General features: G+C 44.7%; 1 protein-coding gene and 1 pseudogene across 1 annotated transcript in view; one reads left to right on the top strand and one right to left on the bottom strand.

The window, feature by feature from the left end:
* Positions 1–13,538, top strand: part of LOC147009750 (uncharacterized) — an 86,246-nt gene that overhangs the window by 19,718 nt on the left and 52,990 nt on the right. The gene's annotated exons all lie outside the window — the stretch shown is intronic.
* On the bottom strand, positions 10,209–12,776 carry LOC147009751 (uncharacterized; annotated as a pseudogene).

Genomic DNA, 13,538 nt, shown 5'->3' with positions numbered 1-13,538 from the left:
TGGACCATGATCTAATCCGAATCCCCCCCCCGTGAATTATCCATTCAGACAAACGTGATGAATGATAAACACCGGAAGGGATTAATGCAGTCAGGCGATCAACGTTTACATTTACATCTATTTGGCAAGGAGATCCGACCCACGAGGAGGCCATTCAGCCCATCATGCCTGCGCTCTACTAACACCAGGGCTTTGTTCCATTAGCAAGCAGCTTTCTATCCCTCGTCGAATGGCTTGCTTGATTCAAAATGCTCAAACAAGCACTCCAACGGAACGGAGCACACAGCACCGCTAACAGCATGGCGGTTCTCATGTAAACAATGCTACCATGCTACTCGAGCAAATGTTGTCCGGGTCATCGTTTTCATTTTTGCTCGATCCTCGTGACAACTTCCCCAAACGAATTTCTTGTTTTCGCAGGAGCTACAGCGTACGAGGAAGAGGGAAAGAAAGATAAATAAATGTGGTCAGAAGGAGAAGCCCCCTACCAAGCTCATCTATGGACCTCAGACTGTGCATTTTGGGGAGAGGTGTGGGTTTACATGTTTGTAGATCTTGAAGAGTTAGGATGAACAGTGGAAGTAACAATGGCAGTATGAAGTGCACGTTTACACGTGGTTTTTCAGCGCAATAATAAACTTTGACACTAAGAAGAAGATCAAAATTAAAAGCACCCCCTTTATGAGTTAAATAATTTCAAAGAACCGTGGCGAATGCGGTCAGATTAAATGCTCAGAATACACAACAGCAAAGAGCATCAAGAGCCAACAATTTGCAGGGGCTGGACTTGCACGGTCATCATTATTGCCGACACGCTGCTCCGGCGCATGCTCCCATACCTGACCTGATCTGACCTAACCTGACCTGACTATTGGCTCCGTCATTTGCACTTGCAATGTACCCCCCACTTTTAAGTAGCGATTGACGCCCATACGTGCAGTTCAGACCCATCTTCATCATAGTGCCGATAGTTATATCTTGTGGCTGTATTCAAAAACTTTACCTTGTTTTGAAATTTTACTCTCCACATTAAATCTTAATTTCATTCACCCTCGTATAATGTTAGAACACCCAGAGTTTTGTATTGCTTCCGCTTGATTACTGTCAATCATTGTCTTGGATGAAACGTGATTTTTCTCTGGTGCACAATGTTGGAAACCAGATAATGGCCTGGTATTGCCATTGGTCAACTTTTCATTTCAAGACTTTGAAAAGTTAATGAGGGTAGGGTACTTGGAGAGGTTGGTGGGGGGGGGGTGCTTAATGAGGGGAGAAAAGATCATATGTATTGGTGAGGGGTGATCTGAGCAGGAGGTGAACAACCAACTTGAAGCTCTGGAGGGAGGAAAGAAATAGGACAATGAAATTGATTCTGCAGGTGAGAGAAAAGAGCAACAAATGAGTAAAGGTGAGCAGTGAGCCTGGACTTTAGGAATTTCACCAGAAGTGGGTTACTAGTCGACCACATGTGCCCTGGAAAAGCTTGGGGGGAGGGCAGAGCACAGCAAAAGCATTGGGAACAAGTCCAGAAAGGAAGTGGCAGAAGACAGAGAGGCCACTGACCTGTGATGAAGGCTGTTTGAAGTTCTTATTTGTGAAAGAATGACTTGACCCGATTGATGAGGCCCAGTCGGCGACTGACTTTGGAGGCAGACTAAGATATGTAACTTGGCCAGACCTTGATTGCTGGTGAGGCACAAAGGTTTGAGAGACAACTTCTTCAAGCAGTTTCTCAAGTAAGTGGATGGGATGGTTTCCCAGATGGTCCTTTCCAAAAGACAGAGTGAGAGTGTGAAATTTCTCACAGTTGGAAGACATTTAAAGTCTTGCAAAGACATATACTCCAAGTGTCCTGATTATATTAAGGTCTGCAGAGAAAGACGATGCTTCTGCCTGCTTATCTGAAGCATGATGGATGCTGTGGCAGAGGGTGGAGTCATCAACGAAAAGCATACCTAGGAGTGTTTTCCAGAGAATCAGGAAGATCATTGTTGAAGATGAGGAACAAGACTGGGCCGAAGAATGACACGATCCTGTTGAGAGCCACACGCTGACTGCCTGCAAGAGTGGAGGAAGTCGGCAAGCCGTGAGAGGAGATGGCCTTGGATGCCATTGGCTAAGAGTTTGGAGAGCAAGGCAGGTACCAAACTGTCAAATGTTCAAAATATGTTCAGAGAAATGGCCCTGAACTCATGTCTGCCATTGAGGGCCTTTATCCATTGTTGTCAGAGCATCATGTCCAGGAGTGATCGAGCGGGAAACAAAACTGATGGTCAAACCCAAACAGCTGTTGGAGCAAAGGAAGGAATTGACATCGGTTGCGGTGATGGATTCCATGACTTCTTATAATTGGAAGTGAGCTATTAGGTGTGTCATTAAGAGGAGAGCCAGACGTTGGCTACGAGTAGAGGAACTCAGTAAGCCATGTGTGGAGTTGGCTTTGGATGCCATAGGCAGAGTGTTTGGAGAGAAAGGTAGGTTGCCAGACTGTTTATGAACAATTTTCATTTTTTAAATTAATTTGTGCTCCCTGGGTGTTCATTTGCTTGCTTCATCATATTGGAAAACAAAGTTTGAATCCCATCACTTCTGGTTTTGGTTTGGAGCGTCAGCAGGTTCTTTTAGGGGTCTCTGCCGACTTTCTTAAAGTTAAGTCTCTGGTCAATTTTTGTCCCGTTTAACTGTATATTTTTCACCTACATGTTACTGTGTGTTCCTAGTTTAGTTTTGTTTCAAAAATCGTGCTATTTTGTGCGTTATCGACCTTGTCTTTCCAGGTTCCTTGAGGCCGACCCATCCTTCCCCTCTAAGTGTATGTTCGTTTGTATTTGTATTCTCTCCCTATTACCTTCAATTCCTATTTTCCCCACTTTCTCAATGCCCCCATCCCTCCCAACTAAACACTGTTTCTTGTCTTAAATTTAAAGTGAAAAAAAAACTATTTTCCTCCCTGCATATCCACAAATCCCGATTCCTCTTCTTCGTCTTCGTCTTCTTCTTCTTCCTCCTTCTGCCGGCACACCATCTTTCTTCTATTTGAGCTGACCCACTCTCTCCATTACCTTCACGATTTCTTCTTACAACTTTCCATTGCTGGATCTTACCTAATCTTAAAAATACATCAAAAAATAATAATTTTCCTTGTATCCTTTCGATCTATACACCTCCTGTAACCACGTCCCTCTCTCCACCACCTTCCTGATACTTTTCATCGATCCATCAGCTTCACTCTGCGTTTACAGTTCCAAATTCACCATACACCTCCACGATTTTACTTCAACCTTTCCTTTTCTGAATGTTATGCAATCCTTATTTAAAATAAATAAATAAATCCACTTTTGACTACACACCCCCTGTAGCCACGTGCTTCTCCCATAACTGCGTGATCTGTTTACACCCCCTGCGTTTACCGAACCAAATTCACAATTCACCTCACGATTTTCTCTACAACCTTTCCATTACCTAATCTGATGAAAACTCTCTCAAAAAATAATAATAGTAATAATAACTAGACGACCTGTGAACCCGTTGGGTTCCCGTTGTGACAGCGGTTGATTAAAAAAACATTTTATAAAGAAAAGAAAAGATAGCTCCAGCGAACTATACCGCTGACGTTGTTTGCATTGATCAAATAATCCCGGAGTACTTCACTGAATGGGGAATTGATTTTTTTTCATAATTTTTTTAGTTGCCTGATTTGAACGAAACTTGATATTGCGCGTCAATGTGAAAAAAAAAAAAACAGAGAAAAGAACGTCGATGAAATTATTGTACGTAATCTTCTAAACACAATTTTATTTTTTAATGAACACGGAAGTATTAAATCAAAATGGTGATGTTTATTTTATGCTTAAAAATAAATTGTTCTTTGTCAAAACTAAATGTTTGTAGTCAGGTTGCCAAAATAGTCCTGCAGCATAGTCTGATATTTCATATCAATTGTTAAAATTTGCATAAAAGCACCAAAATTGGTACACATGTAGAATAATGTATTCCGAAAAATTCCAGATATGGAGCCACCCGAGATTGTGCCTTGGTCAGCTTCGGCGACCATTTTCCAAAATGGCCGCCATTCTACTTTCGCGAAATTGGCTATATGCTCTTATTTTCTTATTGTATTGGTGGTCGATATAAGGAAAGTGTAAAGTTCAGTAAATTGACCATGAAAAGGCATATTCAAATATTATGAGCCAGTATTTTCGGTAAAAAAGCCATTATTTGATTTGTAAATTGCTGCTCTCCTCAAACTTTTCGCTGAAAAGTACCCATTATTGCCTGGAGAACAAGTCAAATGATATTCATCACATTCAATGGGTTTGGAATAAACAAAAATTGCATTGTAGATTACATACTTTACTCTATTTTGAAAAGGGAACTGATAATCGTGATAATGACAAACTCAGAAAATGTAGTCAAATTATTGCACACTTCACTTTGAAGTGGCTACGGTTTACTGTCTACTTGCATTCTACCAGGAAACATGGTACACACACACATTAGTCTTGTACAATATGAGTTTCTGAGCTCAAGTGTACTGGCTCTGGATCAAGAAGTCAACACTTTTACAAGCAATGCGACTTTGCATTTGCACATTCTAAGCTCGGCCGATATCTCAGTCTGTGTCTACTGCGTCTGTCTACTGGCATTCTCCTTCACAAGCACACAGTCCAGTGCATTGCAGATTAGCCTTCTTGCATTTCCAGCGGTTTCTACAGCCTTTTTTGCAGCCGCACGATACCAGCTCGAAGCAGCTTTTTGAAGCCTCAGGGAGTGTGGTCCAGAGCGGTTCGTAGGACCCATCCTCTGTTTGCCGCCAGCCCCAGCTTGTTGGTGATGGAAGCACGGGTTGAGGGACCAAGACCTGCCCCCAGACATAGCCAACTGGAAGACTGATCTCTTCACATGCTGTTCCAAAGCATCGTAGGTAGGTGGGATGCGCTGGACGGAGTTCCTCTTGGCGAAGGGTTTCTTTCTGACCTCGTTGACGTCCGTATATGGACTGGTGCGGTCATAGAGGAGCACCACAAACCTTTCAATGCAGTGCATTGTATCATCCTGGATGTTGACTGGTGTGGTGGTCAGGGTCACAAGTGAATATGTGAGTTCTGGAAACGAGTTCCATGTGGCCCAGGCAGATTTCTTCCCATGCCCCACGAATGCTGATACCATGTCACATCCAGTCATGGCGTGAAGACAGGGAGGGCACGTGCCTTCTGTGGACCGAGGGAGGCAGCTATTTCATGGGCAGCATGGCTTGCATTTTGACGGGGCCGATCGGCCTCACCCCCGTGATCGACCCAGTGGTCGATTTTCAGGGGGTCTTTTTATCGGCCCCATAAAATTAAGCTGTGAAAAAAAAAGAAAAAAATTTTTTTAATAAAAAAAAGCTAAGATTACCTGTATGGCAAAAACAAAACACCTGTGTTCAACATCATTGGTCTCCTTTTGGACGTGAGAAACGGACTATGACATGGTTGAAGCCATCTCCACAGGTGATGAAAATACTGTTGTGTTGGACTTATCTTCAGGTAGCTCAGGGGATGAATCTCTTTCACAATTATCTGATGAGTCTGATAATAGTGAATTTTGGGGGTTTCTACCTGAAGATTTACATCAATACTAAACCTACTAAAGTTAATTAGTATTTGGCAGAATGTATCTGTTATGCTATTGGACTGGAGAGAGAGAGATACTTGCAGATAAATTAGTTTTGTTGAGACAGAAATGCTTCAATAAACTCATTAAATTTGCGACTGTTCAGATTTTTTTTTTTTTTGGTCATTCAGCTTTGCAGCGAATAAAATTTTTAATTTGTTACGAGAATAAATCTTTTGACATTATTACTGGTGGATCCAGGTGTGGACATTCAAGTACAACCTACATGTCAAGGTAATGGCAGTGAAAAGTCAAGATTTATCCCCATGTATATGTTGACCACAGTGGGCTAGTCCAGGGGGAGAAATGGTTTGGACTTGTGTACGTATTACTTGAATGGTCCCAGTTCAATGGCATACATGTAATGTATTGTACCGGCACATCATTCATGCAAATTGTCAGAACATTTGTCATTACAGGTAATAATCCACAACAACAAAGACAACTTGGTTCTAATAATTTTTAATGAAAAGGTTTGTGGGAACATACTGTGCTTGAGCAGAAAGTTCTGTTTCTCAGAACTTTGTGTTTAGCCCCAAGAAGGCCCGTTTAAGGTACATTTTGAAATTACATAGTTAAGATTAGGTTCAGTTTATTCAAATTCTTTGGCAGTTCAGTTTGTACGGACATTGGTCAATTTGGACCACATGTTAAAACAATTTACAAAAACTAATTCACAAGATTTTGAAGCAATTTTAAAATCAGCCCCATGGGCAAAAATCAGCCCCTCACCCCACATGACGAGGCCTATTTATCAGCCCCATCCGATTTTGAAAATGCAAGGCCTGGGCAGGGATGTAGTGGTAGTTCTTGCCCGTCCCAAGACGGGCAATCAAAGGCAATCCAGAGTTCATCCACGCATGGTAGTGCCTGGGCTACCATCACCGCCAAGAAGACTACGTCGGTGTCTACGGTACGAACTTGAATCCGACGGTGGTCATGTTCTGCAGCATGGGCCACATGTAGCCAATATTACCAATTGCAACACCACTTCCACCACTACCACCACCACAACAAAATACTTCTGAACCTGTCACTGATGCTGTGTGCAAAAATGGATTTTCCCATAAAAATGACCATTTTTCCCCAATACAATGGTTGGAAATATAATAAATCAACACAAATGACATTTGTATTGTTTTCCTTTGTAAATGCACATCACATGGAGTATTTATCACCTCTGAGAAACCTACAAAGAGAATAACAATGACAGATATCCCATGTTGTTGAAGTCGAATGGTGGCCATCTTCCAAAATGGCCACCAAAGCTGACCAAGGCAAAATCTCGAGTGGCTCCATATCCAGAATTGTTCAGAATACATTAGTCAACATATGTACCAATTTTGGTGCTTTTATGAAAAATCGAACAATTGGTTTGCTATGCTGCAGTACTAAAATGTTGACCCTGCAATGTAAACTACTGCGAACTTTTTTCATGGAAATGTGTTCTATATAGTTAGGAAAGCCAAATTAGCTTGGTTGCTACTTATGCAAGGTTGAGCATTTCTCAGAATTCAAGATGGCGGTCGTCGCCATCTTAGATGTTGGCCAATTTTCAACCTTTGATCTCGATGACCTAGAGCAGGGGTCGGGAACGTTTTTGACTCAGAGCCATTAAAGCAAAATATTTGGAAATCTATTTCAGTGAGAGCCATATAATATATTTTAAGACTGAATTCAACTAAATGTGAGTATAATAAGCCTCTGAATTTATTATTTTAAATAATGTTGTTATAATACTCACCATTAATGGGACTTCTGGTGCTGCATGGATTTGCTGATGGCTTTGTAGTCTGGTTGGTACTTGGTGAGGTTAAGCTTCATGCAAGCATTGAGGCTTTCATCCGTTAGACGTGATCATAGGTTGGACTTGATGTTTTTAAGATGTGAGAATGACTGCTCACATGCATACGTAGATCCAAACAAGGTCAATACAGCAATACTCACATGCTGCAGTGTGAGGTATGTGACAGGAAGCGCGTTCCAAGTTTTGATAATCAGCTCGTCTTCGGGTTGAAGTTTTTTCATTTCTGTCCACATGTGCTTGCTCGCCAACTCTGCTTTCTGTCGTGCGATTCTTTCCAAATCTTCATTCAGTGACTTGAACTTATTCACCCACATGTCTGAGGCCTTCAGGTCAGCCACTTCTGCTTCAAAATCTCTGACGGAGACACCAGGAATGTAACTCAGGTCGGCTGTGTTCAGTGAACACTCGTTTGGATGGGTGATGAACTTAAAAAGACGAGTGTGCTCACGAAATTCTCCAAAGCATGCTTTGAATGACTGGAGGAGACTGGATGTGAAGCCAGCTAACTGGTGGAGATCAAAGTTTTGAGTGGGCTCACTTGCTGTGCATGCATCTTTAAATTGTCTCAGTTTTTCAAAATGTAGTAAACGACCTGTTTCAAGATCCATGATAAAGAGCTCCAGCTTGTTTTCAAAAGCAAACACGGCTTGTTGAAGGGATAACACTGTATTTCCAATGCCTTGCATTTTCACGTTGAGCTCGTTCAGATGTTCAGTCATATCCACGAGATAGTAAAACTTGAGGAGCCACTCAGTTTCGGCTAGCTCAGGATGCTCAATCCCTTTCATTTCAAGGAAAGTCCGGATTTCGTTCAGGCAAGCCGCAAAACAGCTAAGCACCTTCCCTCTTGACAACCAACGCACATTGCTGTGCAAAAGCAGACCGTGATAGTTATTTCCAACTTCATCCAGCAGTGTTTTAAACTGGCGAGCATTTAAGGCTCGGGCAACAATAAAGTTGATCACACGAATGACCAGCGACATCACTTCGCCAAGCTGCCCATCACACATCTGACACAAAGTGCCTCCTGGTGTAGAATGCAATGGAAACTTAGGATGGGTCTATTTTCATGTTCACGGAGAAGCGCCACAAATCCTTTGTTTTTCCCCACCATACACGGAGCACCATCAGTACACACCGAGATAAGTTTATCCATTCGTATATTTTTTTCTTGAGCGAACTCCATGAAAGACTTGAATAAATACTCACCTCTTGTGGACCCTTTTATTGGCAGAACAGCAAGACTTTCTTCGCGCAGTGTATCACCAGCAGCATATCTTGCAATCACACTGAACTGTGACAAATGGCTTACGTCTGTTGACTCATCCAAAGCCAGGGAAAAGAACGGCGCTGTATTTATGTCCTTCACTTGCGTTTCCTCCACTTGGTTTGCCATCATGATGGTACGATCATGAACAGTTCTTGCCGCCAGAGGCATGTCTTGTATCCGTTTGATTATCTTGTCTTTGTTCGGAAGATCATCAAAAAGTTCATTGGCGACATCCAGCATGAACGTTTTTGCATACTCGCCATCTGTGAATGGTTTTCCGTTCCTCACTATTGCTAAAGATCCTGCAAAGCTGGTGGAATTATAGTCACCTTGCCGGGTCCATACGCGGAGTTGCTGCTGGCTGGCTTGCACCCTTGTCAGTAGCTCTTGGCATGCTTTCTTTCTGCTATCTCCCACAGGGTATTTTGATGCAAAGGTAGCATGGCGCGTGTCGAAGTGCCGCTTTATATTCGACCGTTTCATCGATGCAATTTTGTCATTGCAAATTAGACACACCACAGAACCTGCTCTCTCCACAAAGGCGAATTCTTCGGCCCATTCGTCCTGAAATGTACGATACTCCTCATCTTTTTTTCTTTTCGCCATCTTCTTCGTCGAAGGGTTAGCTTTGAGCAAATGAGAGAGGGGGAGATGTTGACCCAAGTGAGTCTGGCTGGCCTGCGCACGGGCTGACATACTCGAGAGGTGCGGCGCGGCCGGCCGACTCTGGGATGCTGTCGCCTCAGCGGTGGCGCGTGATTGGTCGAGATGAATTCCGTGACGCGTCTCGGCGGCGGCACGTCATTGGAGGAACCGAAATCACGAGTCGCCTCAGCGGTGGCGCGTGATTAGTCGAGATGAATTCCGTGACGCGTCTCGGCGGCGGCACGTCATTGGAGGAACCGAAATCACTACTCGCGTCGGCCGCATGACTGGACGAAACAAAAACCGCTTCAGACAATTCGGAGGTGTTTTTTCTTCTCTCCTTCTGCCAAGTTCAGCCCTGCACGTGAATGAAGCACGACACCATTCAAACTATAGGTAAAGCTTCTGCGAGAAATATTGGGCTTTCCAAGTTTCAAACTCCAATTTTATCTGCGAGCCAGATGCAATCATCAAAAGAGCCATACCTGGCTCGCGAGCCACACGTTCCCGACCCCTGACCTAGAGGGTCATGTCATTCCTCTTTCTAGGGATTTTAGAGTGTGGGGAGTCCATTTCTGGAGCTTTTTTTTTTGGATTTGGGGTCAAAGTCAACGTCAAAATGAAGGTCAAATGTCAACTAAGAAACTTTAATGTATTGTTATTGTTCATAAGACATGATGATGGAACCAAAGACATCTGACGCACAGTACCATGACCTCTATAGAAACATTGAGCACGGTATTATTCGCCATCAGCGGTCACAATCCTTTACTACTCTTCATCATCATCATCATCTACACCTCGCTCCCCTTCGTCATCTTCGATGTCCATCTACTTGCTGGTGAGACAACTACAACAGGCGACTCCTCCCTCACACTTGCAGTAGTCCGTGCATGAAAGGCCTGTGCTGTTGCAGCTGCAGCGTGCGCCGCTGCATGCCTTGCCCTATGGTGCAGCTGCAGCTCACTACATCCAGGAGCGCTTGGGGAGCAACTGGCACTGTTTAGATGGCCTGTGTGATGGTACAGCCTTCGATGCTCCAGCCGAAGTTGGCAATATCTCGAGCTTCTTGGGGTGGGTCATGTTTGTCCGCTGCCTTCCACAGTAGCATCTGAAGGTGAGCTTGGAGCACGTGCAGTTGCAGGTTGACATCAGTTGGCAGCAGTTTCTTCAGTGGCGGAGGCTTCTTACGGCCACGGTAGAAGCGAGCATGCACGTCATTCATTGTCATACAGCTATTCCGTCCATAGAGGGGTAAGAAGAACCTGTCTGCTGTCACCTTGAGCTGAGCGTGGGTAGCGCCAGGCTGCCGAGCACTTGATTGAGACATGGGATGTCTATCTCCAAGAGCTTGAGCACCGACTTCTTTCCTTTTCCACAGGGGTACGAAACCGTATCGCAGCCCGACAGCATGTGGACACCAAGAAGCTGGCTGCACTTTCTGAGGCCCAACTGCTCGATGGTTTTGTTGTCGTCCAGGACATTGCCATTCCACTTTTCCATTTGAATCTTGCCGCCGACCCACATCCTCGATGTCCAGTACACCAGGAGGAGGAAGACATCGGTGTCGTCACTGAGGATGTGGATGGTCTGGGCGCTGTCTGCCGCCATCTTCAGCATGTAGCTGCAGAGGGTGACGTCTGTCTCAGCACGAGTGACGACACAGTCCAGCTTGTTGACGAGCTGGATGTTGTGTGGAAGTGGGTAGCCGCATAGGATGTTGTTGAGCAGACTCTTGTTTGTGGCATTGCGAAGAATAGCTTCTCGGCATGGAAAGGGGGTGTTTGGGGTCAGCCGGACTTCCTTGGCTCTTCCTCTTCTCGTCTGCTCATGGTCCTTTACGCTAGGAGCTGCTTGGTCGTGCCTGTCGAAGAGGACGATTTTGTTGGAGCCAGGAGGGTAGTGGGCCAGTCGAACGCCAAAGCTTGCAGCCAGTTCTCCCACGGTCCCAGCAACTGGTCACACGATGTGGTACAGCAGCTGGCTGGCGTCAACCAGAACCACGTCTGGAGCAGGTGGAGTCGTGACACCGCGACACTTGACGAGCACGGCCTTGTTGCCCTTCCTCAAGCAACCGTACTCGTCGATCAGGGCTGGAGGGACTGGAATCAGCTCAAACTGGAAGATGTCAGCTACCTCCACACTGTGCTGCTGCCCCACGACCAACAGCCGACTGAACAGTGTCTCAACGTCGTAGATGGCCTTCCTATTGATAGCGACTGCCTTCTTGAGCGCCTCCATTGATTTGACCTTCTTCTTTATGTTTGTGTGGAAGTTACTGCTTAGCGAAGTGGAGAACTGCTTGCTCTGCTCACTCCCGATGGCCAGTGCATCCTGAACGTTCACTGTGTCGGGCGCCACTTGGCCGTTGCAGATGTTATAGACACTTGGATGCTGCTCGTTGAGGGGGTGTGTACTTCGCCAGCTCTGCCGCCATCTTCCTCCGATCGGCCTCGTCCAGTCTCCTTCTTCCCTCTCCTTCCTCCTTGTGCTTGTTCTTATCCTCTCTGTCCGCTCCACCATGTGGCTTCTCCTCATTCCCAGCTGGTCATTACATATCTTCAATGGTGATGTCGAGGTGGGCGCACACACTGAAACTGTTGACCCACACAGCCACTTGCTCAGCGCTTGTCGAAATGCCCTTCATACCTCCAGCACCCTTCCCTCGCTTGATGTACGTCTGCTCGCCAAACTGATCTGCTGGCACTGCGGTCCCACCATCTGAGTGCAGACAGACGTGTGCGCATGCCAGTAGGTCCTCCTTGGCATGCTGGGGAAGGTGCTCCATCTGTCGCACATACCAGCTCAGGTAGCGGGCATAATTGTGGTGACCTGTCACAAAGAAATACGGCAGCATCGCCTTGAGACAGTGCTGCTGGAGAAGGAAGTCAACGTTCTGCTCTCCGCGCAGGAACATGAACGCCAGCAGTGTAGGCTTGATGAAGCAGTCCACCCATAGCCTCCCAGTCTGGTGCTCTCTGGCTGTCTCTAGGTCGTCGCTCAGCTCCTGGTATGTCTTGGTGCCATTCGAATAGAAACTCTGCAGCTGATGATGAGATGGTATGCCCATAGAACATTGGTCCAGGCCTTCCCATTGACGATGCTGGTGATGCCACCAAACGCTGCGCTCATGAGAAGGTCAATGCCAGATGTTTTCATCAGTGTCCCTATACAGCCCAGGAAACTCATGAACCATGAACAAATATGTACACTGGTAATTAGCTAATCAGCAATTCGCTGTTGCAGATTTGCAACCTGTGCCCTGAGAGGGTTATATCTTCACCGAGATCAGTGGTTTAGATCAGCTGATTAGATTGGCTGATTTATGGTCAAATTTGACATTTGACCTCTGATTTGACCTTGACTTTTACCCTGTATTCAAAAAACAATTCCAGAATTGGACTCCGCACACTCTAAAACCCCTAGAAAGAGGTATTGCACGACCCTCAGAGGTCATCCAGATCAAAAGTTGGAAATTGACCACCATCTAAGATGGTGGTGGCCGCCATTTTGAATTCTGAGAAATGCTCAATGTTGCACAAGTAGCAACCAAGCTAATTTGGCACTCCTAACTATATAGAACACATTTCCGTGGAAAATTTTTGCAGTAGTTAACATTGCAGGGTCTCATAAAGGACATATAAGGGCGGCAACTGGACTATTGAGATATTTAAATAAATCATTTCAAGAAAAAAAAAGATAGCTCCAGCAAACTATACCGCTGAGGTTGTTTGCATTGATCAAATTCTCCCGAAGAGTACTTCACTGAATCAGTAATTGATTTTTAAATAATTTTTTTCGTTGCCCGATTTGAACGAAATGATGCTGCACACCGCAGGAGAATGGTGAGTATGGTGGCCCTAAAATTTTTGCGATATCGTGTACTGTTTTGGCTGTATTTCGTGAACATACATGCATACATACATACAAGATGAGTGTTTTAGTAATATATAGATAATAATGATAAAAACGATCAATTATAATGCTTCATCTTCCTCTTTCACACATGTGGTTCTCTTTATTGTATCATAATGCACAACTCTTCTATTTCAACAGACTGCTCTCAATTTGACCTTTCATTCATACCTTGCCTAAAAAATCCAACTGTAACAGCATTTCTTCTCTCCATTCTCTTAATTCGCCTTTATTGCATTCCTCAAG

Source organism: Eptatretus burgeri, chromosome 17 (assembly GCF_056783735.1).
Source record: "Eptatretus burgeri isolate ZD-2024b chromosome 17, Ebu_testis_v1, whole genome shotgun sequence".
Taxonomy (NCBI): domain Eukaryota; kingdom Metazoa; phylum Chordata; class Myxini; order Myxiniformes; family Myxinidae; genus Eptatretus; species Eptatretus burgeri.
Note: the sequence above shows the minus strand (reverse complement) of the source record. Positions and strands in the feature narration are given on the sequence as shown.